This window comes from Cibotium barometz, chromosome 23 (genome assembly GCF_041138505.1).
Source record: "Cibotium barometz isolate CiBa-2024 chromosome 23, ASM4113850v1, whole genome shotgun sequence".
Taxonomy (NCBI): Eukaryota; Viridiplantae; Streptophyta; class Polypodiopsida; order Cyatheales; family Cibotiaceae; genus Cibotium; species Cibotium barometz.
In genome coordinates this window covers 29,370,495-29,381,520 of record NC_141068.1, presented here as the reverse complement: position 1 = coordinate 29,381,520, position 11,026 = coordinate 29,370,495, and positions in this window count along the sequence as shown.

The window sequence follows — 11,026 nt, the reverse complement described above, 5'->3', positions numbered from 1 at the left end:
TCTCTCTCTCTCTCTCTCTCTCTCTCTCTCTCACACACACACACACACACACACACACACACACACGCACGCACGCACGCACGCACACACATACACACACACATACGCATACACACACATATACACACACACACACACACAAAATTCCACCAATTATTTTCATATAAGATACAATGGGCCAAATGCAAGGTATATTCTGTTTGAAATGACGGGGTTTACTCGGACTTTGTCTCGCTCATTCCCGCCTGCTCGTTGTTTGGTATGCCTCATTTGACTCAAAGTGTTGTAGGACCTTATTGCGAAAGACCCATAGCATCTATTCAAATTAACCAAGGACCCCACCCTAAAATTGGGGAAATTAAACAAGGTAGTTTCCCAACTCAATCAGCTCGCATCTAGGGCTATTACAATTGCTGACCTTGAGGAGTAAAAGAAGGGAAGAATCCATATCGCTATGGAACATCAGGGTTAGAACTAGCAATTCTCTGTCATTTAAGCACTGTCAAGGTATCATGATAAGAAATTTAAGCTTTTAGTTGATTCTGGAAGTACTCATTCTTTCATCTCACTTGGACGCTTGTGTAAGTTACAACTTTATCACAAAGACATGGTAAACCAATGTAAGTCAAATCTTCTACCTATAAAAATCAAGGAGAAGATTAGGACATATGAGTTCTTTGCTCTTCAATCATTACTTTGCTAAAGCATAAAACCAAGACCTCTCAATAAACAATTTCAAAAACTTACAATAATTATAATTTCAAATCCTCTATCTACAGAAATCAAGGAGAAGATTGGGACATATGAGTTCTTTGCTTGATTTTAAGCAAGAAACCAAGACCTCTAAGGAACTGAGGAAAATCTAGGGTTACAAAATTGAAGACGGTTATTTGTATTTCAATAATCACGTGTGTTCCTAAAAGGAAGGGAAATTCGTGAAGAGAATCTTGATTAAGGCTTATGATAGTCTCATTCCAAGATATCCTAGTCATGTGAAGACATTTATGGTGGTCAAGTAGAGTTTCTTTTGGGCTGGAAGATTAAAGAAGGATGTACTTCATCATATCTGCCAATGCTTAAAATGTGAAAGGATTAAGGCGGAAAGAGTGAAAATGCCAGAAAAATTGCATCCCTTGGACGTAATGGGAATACATAAGCATGGATTTATTTATTAGATTACCTTCGGTAAATGTGAGATATGACACCATATTCATGATAGTGGATAGGTTTACCAAAGGCACCCACTTAATCCTAGTAAAGAAAACCTCTACTTTCTTTGATATTACCAGAGTTTTCCTATGGGAAAGTATTCCAATTCCACGAATTGCCTCGTAGCATTATAAGTGACATGGATGCCAAGTTTACCTCCTAATTTTGGACAAATTTCTTTGAAGCAGTGGAAGCTTCTCTCGATCTTGGTATTGCTTACCATACCGAGACCGATTGGACAAACTAAAAGGGTTAACCAAGTGATTGAGGATATTCTTCGTACATATTATGGTTGTAAGCCAAGAAGGTGGATAAATTATCTACATATAGTGGAGTTTGCCTACAATGCCTCTTATAAAATCAAAGCATCGGTATGAGCCCCATTCAAGCTTTATGTAGGCACAAATGCCTGACAGCCTTAAATTGCTCTAACCCACTGATCAAGGTTGAAGTTTCTAAGCATATGCTTGATTAGATGAACCATTAAATGCAATCCATAAGAAAGGACCTAAAGTTGTTTAGGACAAGCAAAAGCAATATGCCGACAACAACGACCCAAAAAGATCCAACCAAGAATTTGGAGAAGGTGATATGGTCAGTCTTCGTGTACAACCGAGATGAGTTCTCTCTCTTTTAGGAAAGTACAAGAAATTATGACCTAGATATAGTGGTCCATATGTGATTACACGGAGGACCCGGGATCACGCTTATGAACTTATTCTTCCCTTGTATCTTTAGATCCATAATGTTTTTCTTGTTAGTTTGTTAAAGAAATATATTTTGGATCTAGGACATTTCCTAGAAGATGAACAAAGTACTATGTGAGTTCAAGGGCAAGTGGAATTAGAACCAGAGAAAGTATTGGGTGTCAAGGAAAAGCCTCTTAGGAGTAGAAACTTGAAGGAGTATTTAATCAGGTGAAAATTATTTCCAATAGAAGATGCAACGTGGAAGAAAGAAGAGGATATAGTAAGAGATTATCCCTAGTTCGGAAGACCAGGACATCTTGATTCTTTAAGTGTGGGAGAATTTATGATCCCTCTTACCAATAACAAATTAAATTGAGTATGTAAAATATTATAAATGTGCAAATTCTTTGTAAAGATCTCATAAATAAATTTAAAAAAGTCTTTTTTGAGTTAAACGAACCAGGTTCATATGCTTAAAATAATTAAAAAAACCCTTGTTGCATGTGTACTTACACATGCACACTTGCAATTGATTTAGGTTAAAGGAAAAATTGGAAAAATAAATAAATTAATAAGTTCTATTATGTGTGGATGCACTTTTTAAGCTAGAGGGTTAAATTCCCTAAGGTTTAGAAAACCATGGTTTGGCTAAAAACTAGGTAGATTTTGATTAGTGGTGGGTAGTGGTAAAATCACCCATAGTGGTACATGATATGTCATTTATGGCTCATGCAAAAGAGAGTTGTGCACTCTATATAAGTTCAAAAGAGATAAAAGTGCATACACTTTAAAAGTTGACTTTAGCCTTAAAAAATCTATGGTTTGCATGTAATGTACAAAAGATATGGCTTGGTAGAGCCACTCATCTAGCCCATGCACATTGTGCGCTTTTGCCGCACAGGTCATAGCTGGGGACTTGCCGAACACCGTATGCGAGCCACGAATGGCTACAAGCATACAACCAGGAAAGCAAGCTCAAACAGAATGCAAAGGTGTGTCACTCACCGCTCAAGTCGCCGCCGTGAAGGATTCCTGCGTCGCAGCCGTGAAAGAGGAGCCGCCGTCGCCGCTCTACCGCCTCGCCGTCGCCGTGCTGCTACATAGTGCTCGATCGCTCTCTCTCTCTCTCTCTCTCGCACACACGCAGGAGAAGGAAACCAAGAGGATAAGGCAAGAGCACTCTTGTATTCAACACATGAGAATGAGAGTTTTAGGGTTACATTTGACTCTTATAGGTGACTTGGCCGTTCACACATGGGCGTCCATACATGGCCGGTCGATCCTAACTCTTACCCTGCTGATATTCAAGGTGCGTCTCTCATCGGCGATCACCCAATCCCTTTATCCTTAACATATGGTGCCGACAAGCCCGGCCCATGACTCAGAATATTTAAATTAATGACGTAAAACATAGTACGTCTCAATGTCCGTCATAGGTTAACATGTCTCCCTTCCTGATGTAGATTCCGTCCTCGGAAGCTATGGTATGGTAAGCTCGATAGGGTTGTTGTGGTAGACCGTCTGCAAAACTCGATAGGGTTGTTGTGGTAGACCGTCTGCAAAACAGGGAAGTAGAGTGAAAGTATGCTGGAATTCAAAAGATATAAAGTGTATAAATTCAAGCATGTTAGACCACAATGGATGTTGCTATGAGACTTAGTTTAAGGGGTCACATGAATGAGCTAGTGTAGCCAATTAACAGGAGTTTAAAATTATTGAAAGTAAATTAAGAGTTAGCAAGGTGTCAAAGGTTAATCAAGGTTTATAACTTGCCTAAGTCAAGGAAAATAACCAAGCTTAATAAATAAACAGATGACCACACTGTGTCTACTCTAAGAACAAGTTAATACCGTGAGCCTAGGGACACAAGAAACATCAGAGTTACAGGAGCCTTTTGCCTTTATTTTTTTATGCACGTGACAATTTTTACACACAATGGCGACCTTCCGAAGGCAAAACTAACATCGATCCTGGTACCATGTTTAACACGAGGCATTATCCAGGAATCTATTAGTTCACCTTAGGCAAGGCTACCCCCTACCAACCAAGGCAATACTCCTCGCCTACTAAGTGTCAATAAGGCGATAGGCCAACATTAGAGCACATAATAGACTTGCATTGCCATTTATTGTAGGCTTTTTTTTTTAAATTTATTTCTTTTGATCTTCGCTCCTGAACTATAATGTGTTCTTACATCCTTTTGACCAAGGGGTAAAAGCTATGTCTTAGAGGTCAACACACACATGGCCAGGTGTCAAACATTAAGATGGTTTGACCCTAGACCTAAGACAATCGTATTCCAAGGTTAACGAAAGACTTCATGCATTCTCAGGAATATATCCAATAAGGTTAAGCTCATTAATGATTTACACTAGCCCGTCAGGCAACTTCAAAAACTAAGTAGTACTTTGACAAGTTCCATGTGGTCATGCCTTCAGTTTATGCAATTAATTGAACAGTAAAAATGAAAGAGAGTGGGCATGGAAGAATTACACCTGTATTTTGGAGATCTTCTTGATTCGATGAGAGAAATGCCCGCAATTTGATGAGATATTTATGTATGAGCGTTGCGGCCATCTCAAGACTTGAAAACGAACCCACCTCAAACTTTTCAACCTGTACAATCAACTAAAAAGCACTATACCTCAAGAGGCACATCAGTGTGAAAAAATAAAGACTCGTTTAAGGACTTTTAAACTAGAAACAACTTGAAAACACTAACCTACCTACTAGTCACCACACTACTACTGAGGATATGGTAAGAGGATGTTGTAAAGTCCTGGCGCTAGCCCTAAGGCTAAGCCTCTATCCGCATCATCCAAATAAATAAAGTCAGTCTCAGTAGTGCCATGAGTTTCATCCGTCCATTCATCATTGTCAGATATTTCCTTTTCATTTTCCCATCCACATAAACTCATCAAGAATGTAACCATGCGAGGATAGTCTTGTGGAAAAGGAAGGCATTGGGCTATCGGGGATATGTCCTCTACTACGGAGTAGGGGTCAGTCATGGTCAGTAGGCGAATTAGCCATTCTAATTCCTCAACATTTTCCTCTCTGGCTAGTACATCTATATGATCCCATTCAGTTTCAATTACAGGATAGCACATGTGAAATATCTGAGAAAGGTACAGATGATACCTCTCACCAAAGGTGGGAGTGGATGAAGTGTATGATGATCGTGCATCTGCCATATCTGCAAAAATAGATATAGCATCAGTAGGTTTATGACAGGTCAATCTAGTTCTTGATTGTATATACGGATATTTCTGCTCTTAACGTGCTCTTGCTTTTTTTACTATTTTTTGCTTTTCTTTTCTTTTCTGTGTATGAAGCTATATGTATACATCCCCTTGAATTTGGCAATTACATGGTCAGGGGAGAAGGTTAAGGAGGAAGCATTAGAATGTCGAGCATGAGTACATGCTCCCCCTTTCCTTGGGTAGATCATATTTTTTGCAATGATGTTGCAACCTCTTGGAACCAACTTGTCCAGCGGGTCATAGGTTGTGATGTGGGCAGATAGCTTTTTATGACCCTTGTGGCCACATCCAATTGCAGAGATGTTAGTGTACGCTCCCATTGACGAATGGAGGAAATGGTTTCCGACGATACTATTACAAGGGGAGACGTAGACTCATCGGTCTTTTGTTGGGTCTTTTGTTGGGTGTTGACAAGAGTAGGTGTAGAGCATGTAGAAACTTCTATATCAGCGTGTGCCTGGCATGAGGAGCTAGAAGCTTCATGTGGCTCCCCCCTTCCTGAGCTAGGTGGTAATGATCGATATCGTTTGGGAATCCAAACTAACTCTGGAAGAAGTGGTGCAGAGCACTCTGTTACCTTTCCCTCACCACGGTCTTGAATTGTCGTTGGGGGGGCAACAATTGGTTTGCAAGGTTTTACAGGTGATTTAGAGGGATTCAGCTTATGTTTAGGGACCCAAATCTGGTCATTTCCCTCGTAGTACCCTTGGGCTACTAATAATTTTTTAGAGATCCATCGTGATGTTACATTGCCCTTTCTCGGGTGGGTAGCTGTTTTCTTCCTACTACGAGGCTTCTTGTCTGAACGAGATTGAGCAGGGGAAGTAGCTGTTAACGAAGCTTTTGGGACCCATTTGTATGTATTTTTTGGCATAGTAAGCGGAGCTTTAGAGACCACCCTGCATGTTTCCACTCTTGGCGTTGAAGCGTTAGAGGGGTGGCAAACAATCAAAGATGGTTTTGCCACTGGACTTTGTGATTTTTCATTATCTAACATTTGAGTGGATGACTTAGGTGCGGGATTTTGAGCGGTCAGGACCTAGTGTTGGTTCTTGCGTTGTGACTCGTCTGGTTGCCCAATCGATATTGCACTTGGTGGCCATCATCCATTTGCGTCCTAAGTTTACAGTCCCTTCCATGGTACCCGCAGGCATAACCAAAAAACTTTGAATTACGGTCCCCTTGTCATAGGCAACCGGAGTGTGCAAAATTCCTGAGACAGGGGTTTTCTTCTTGTTGATTCCTTGAACTTGGATAGCACTCTTGGATAAAGGTGGTTTTCCAAGTTGACACCACACGCCATATGATAACAAATTGTGTTGAGCTCCTGTATCCAATAATGCATTATATAGCACCTCCCCGTAAGGACTGTGTAACTCAATTGGGTATCTTAGAGGTGGATCAGATTCCAGTGAATCCTCGTCTGCCTCCTCGAAAAATGCTTGTGTAATCCCCAAGTTGGCTTCTCGTTGGTGCCTAGTACGCTGTTGACGTTCTTTGGCTTCAATTCTTGCTTGTATCTTTTTAAGCTCAACTTGTTCTTTAGCTGCCTTCTTTTGATGGATTGCATGTAACTCCTCTTGGCTCAGGGGGTCATAGTACCTTTTGAATTTACTCCCATTAAGGAATCCAATGGTTTCAACTCCGTCGAGAGTCTCCACTCGGATGGTACCCTGCGGGGTAATTTCACATACTCTATATGGTCCCTTACTAGCATATTTGAGCTTCTTCTTTTCATTACACACTCCATACATCAGGACTTTATCCCCAACCTTGATGTCCTTGTCCTTCAGGCGGCGATCAAACCATTTTTTCCTTCTATCCTTCTCCACAAGGGCATTGTATACAGCCAATTGTCTTTCTTCGTTTAGTCGCTCAAGGATATATAGACGCTCTACTAAGGGATTACCATCCCAACCCTTTTGAGTAGCAACACGAAGACTAGGAATGACAAATTCCCATGGCATGACCGCTTCTTGGCCATATTAGATCCCAATCTGTGCGATGAGCTTCAACTGTCTTTGTCAAAACAGAGATTAAGGTCTTGTTGGTACTCTCGGCTTGGCCATTCGCTTGCGGATAGTAAGGAGTAGATTTATGATGGGATATCATGAAATTTGTTGTGAGCTCCTTAATCACTTCATTTATAAAATGCATACCATTGTCGCTCACAAGTTCAAAAGGACAACCGAAGCGTGTGATTATATTTTCAAAGAGGAACTTGGCTGTTGTCCTTGCATCTGCCTTACGTGTCGCCTTCGCTTCAGCCCATTTGGTCATATAGTCAGTGGCCACAATAATATAGCGAGATTGTGTGTTTTGGGCCGCTGGGCTAATTGGACCTATAAAGTCTAAACCCCACTTTTCAAATGGTTGGTTTACTTTGATCGGATGTAGGGGCATCTGATCTTTCCGCTGGGGTTTCTTGTATCGTTGGCATTCATCGCAACCCTTCACAAAGAGTGATGCATCTTGGAACATAGTGGGCCACCAATACCCCGATTGTAAGATCTTTCGCGCAGTTAAGTCTCCTGAGAAGTGACCACCGGCTACGCCCATATGTGCCTCTTGCAAAATGTATAGATACTCATCCTCTCGGGCACAACGCCTAAGAACGTCATCCTTTCCTCTTTTATAAAGAGTCCCGGCTATCAGGCAATAGGGTTCGCATTCTTTGATCAGCTTTCGAGCTAGATCTTTACGAAGCTCCTTGGGTGGAAAGCCATTAACCAAAAAGTTAAAGGCATTGTCTCCACCATGAACAGGGAAGTGTCAGGTAAGTCATCATCAACTCCCGTAGGAGCCTCACCATTAGGTATGCGAGACAAATGATCAACCATAACGCATGGTTTGTTTACTAGATACAACAATGCTTGATGAGCCATATAGAAAACAAACTTGGTGGCACAAGGAGGTAATAACAAAATTTCCTTACTGCATATATCATTGCCAACCCTTCTCGCTATGTAGTGGTGTAGTTCATCTCAGCATCGTTCAACTGGCGACTGGTAAAGCTAATGGGGTAGTCTAGTTTGTGTTCTCCAGGTTGAGTTAACACACACCCAATAGCAAAGTTCGATGCATCAATATGCACATGGAAGATTAAATCCCAGTTAGGCATTCTCAAGATTGGAGCACTCGCCAAGGCCTTCTTTAATAGCTCATAGGCATGGTCACATTCTTCGGTCCAAATAAACTCGATGAGAAGCTTATACAATGGTCGAGCTATCTCGGCGAAGAATAGAATAAACCTTCGATAATAACCAACGGGGCCCATAAAGCGTTGGACTCCCTTATAGTTGGTGGGTAGGGGCAATTCCAGAATGACCTTGATTTTACTCTCGTCAGTGGAAATCCCATTTTTGGACACTATATGCCCTAGGATAACTCCGTGTTTAACCCAGAATTGGCATTTGAAAGGATTCAATGAGATGCGATATAATCTACACCTTTCAAATATTTTTCGTAAACACATCAAGTGCTCATCCCAAGAGGAATGAACACAAAGATCATCTAAGAAAGCTTCACAAAAGCCTTTAGATATTCCTTAAAAGCCGTGTTTATCAATCGTTGGAATGTTGCAGGTGCATTGGTCAAGCCAAAAGCCATGACGCGAAAGGCAAACACTCCAAACTCCGTGATGATAAATGCTGTTTTAGCTTGGTCCTTGACTGCAATTGTGATCTGATTGTAACCCGAGTACCCATCTAAAAAGCTACATGCCTCCTTGCCTGCCACTCTTTCAAGCACATGTTCAGAATATGGCAAGGGGTAATGATCCCTTCTGGTGGCTGCATTAACCTTTTTGAGATCAACGCACACTCTGAGTTTCCCATTCTTCTTTGGTACGATGACTATCGGAGAAACCCATTCTGAGTGTTCAATAGGGTATATGAATCCACATTTTACAAGCTTTTCAATTTCCTCTTGTACAATCTTTGAGTACGGTAGGGACGTTGCTAGACTGGTTTAGCAGTGCTAATCATTGGAATCGTGTGTTGCACCACAGAGGGTGGAACACCCTTCATATCATGATATGTCCAAGCAAATATGTCCTTGAATTCTTTAAGAAGCTTCTTAAGTGCAGCTTCCTCTGACTGGGTGAGGTCTTGAGCAATAAAAACTGGTTCAGACTCCTCACCCGGATCTGCTAAGTCTATCTCTTTAACTACCGCAGGGCTATCGTCGACACCGCTACTCCCATTGGTAGGCGTTCGTTGGGCTTTTGTGTAGACCACTTTACATTCCCCTGTGGTGAATGATTTGAAATGCTCGGGTGCAGGGTGTAAGTCTACTGGTTCTTGTTGTGCCCGGCTTTTTTCTTTTAATTTTGCCTCCTTTTGTTGTTGAGCTAACTGTTGGTTTTGCCGCCTTCTTGCAGTATGACTTAGTTTTGGCTTCTCTTCGATTTCTAATTGGGCAACGTCATGAGGTTGCGGAATACACCACATGACACTTTGGAGGTATTGTCCCCAATTATCCGCTAACTTCCGATGAGCATCAATAGCTCCTACATAACTAAGCCATTCTGCAGTGGATCTCTCCTTGTTTATTGTGGTTCGCACATTAGCTCGATAGCGTTGGCGCTTATGTCTCGTTTTCTTCTTACCAAGTTTTTGATTTTTGTTTCTATCAGATTCGGACTCACTTGGTCGATCGTCACTTGTGTCCCCCTCACTCTCGGATGAACTGTAGGAGGTCACTGTCCTAGGCCTTGAGCACCTTGCTTCCACATTTGGGTGAATATTTGATTCATCCCCCCCATCAGGCTCAGAGTCAGTTTCTTCTTGAGATTCAGACGACTCAGAGTTACATTGGTCAGAGTCTCGCTACTTTCAGTGTCAGTGAAGTCTGCCGCTTTCTCGCCATCAGGAGTCAAGTGCATAACACCTATCATGTTTATTAGCACTAACAGTGGCATATCTTGCCCCTCAGGTGTTACCCAACTTGTGCCTCTATTTCCCCATGTGTCTATGGTTGCCACTAGGTGTACCCAATCCACGTTATCCGACTCAGTCATACCCGGTAGGACATCCATATAAGGAGAATCTTTCCCATCATCAGTCTCTTTTTTGCATGTATAGCAATACCTTAATGGGGCAGAGTGAATAGTGGTATCCGATCGATTATCGATGATAACCTTACTTCCTAAAGGATGTGCACGACCATTCTCAAGATCAACTCGAATGACAGAGTCCTGGAATTGTAGCTAAACATGGTTTTTCGACCAGTCATGCACCATTTGTGCTTCCCTCATGAAAGGACGTCCTAAGATCATTTGATATGACATAGGATGCTTGGAGAAATCCATTACAATGAAGGTATGTTTTACCTTGTATCCCAGAACCTTGATCTTAAGGTCCCTTAACATTCCAATAGGTTTACCAATAGTTCCGTTTGCCATCTTAACCACTATGTTTGTGACTTCGAGGTGAGGTCTCCCCATAGATTCCCAACAGTTTTTAGTCACAATGCTCACTCCAGCACCACCATCAAGGATTCCCTTTAGAGTTAATCCCTTGGTAGTAATGGGGAGGGTAGCATTAGATTCGTCGCCTTCAAAGTACTGTCCCAACTTGTTAACAGGTATTTCCACGACCGAGTTTTCATCTAGGTTGGATTGTAGATCCCAATGTTCCCCTTCATCTTGAAGTGTGTCGGGTCTATCCATATTTACAAATTGTGGTAATCCCGCCTTTAGTTCTCCATTGAGAAATGCCCGAAGAGCTAAGAATAGCTCAGGATCTCCGTATAACTTGGATATGATCGTGGTTCTGATTTCAGAGGACATGAAATCCATTAGCTTGGACACATTCAATGGTACTTTTCGAGATATCGCCCCTTGACTAGGGACTGGTGAAGATG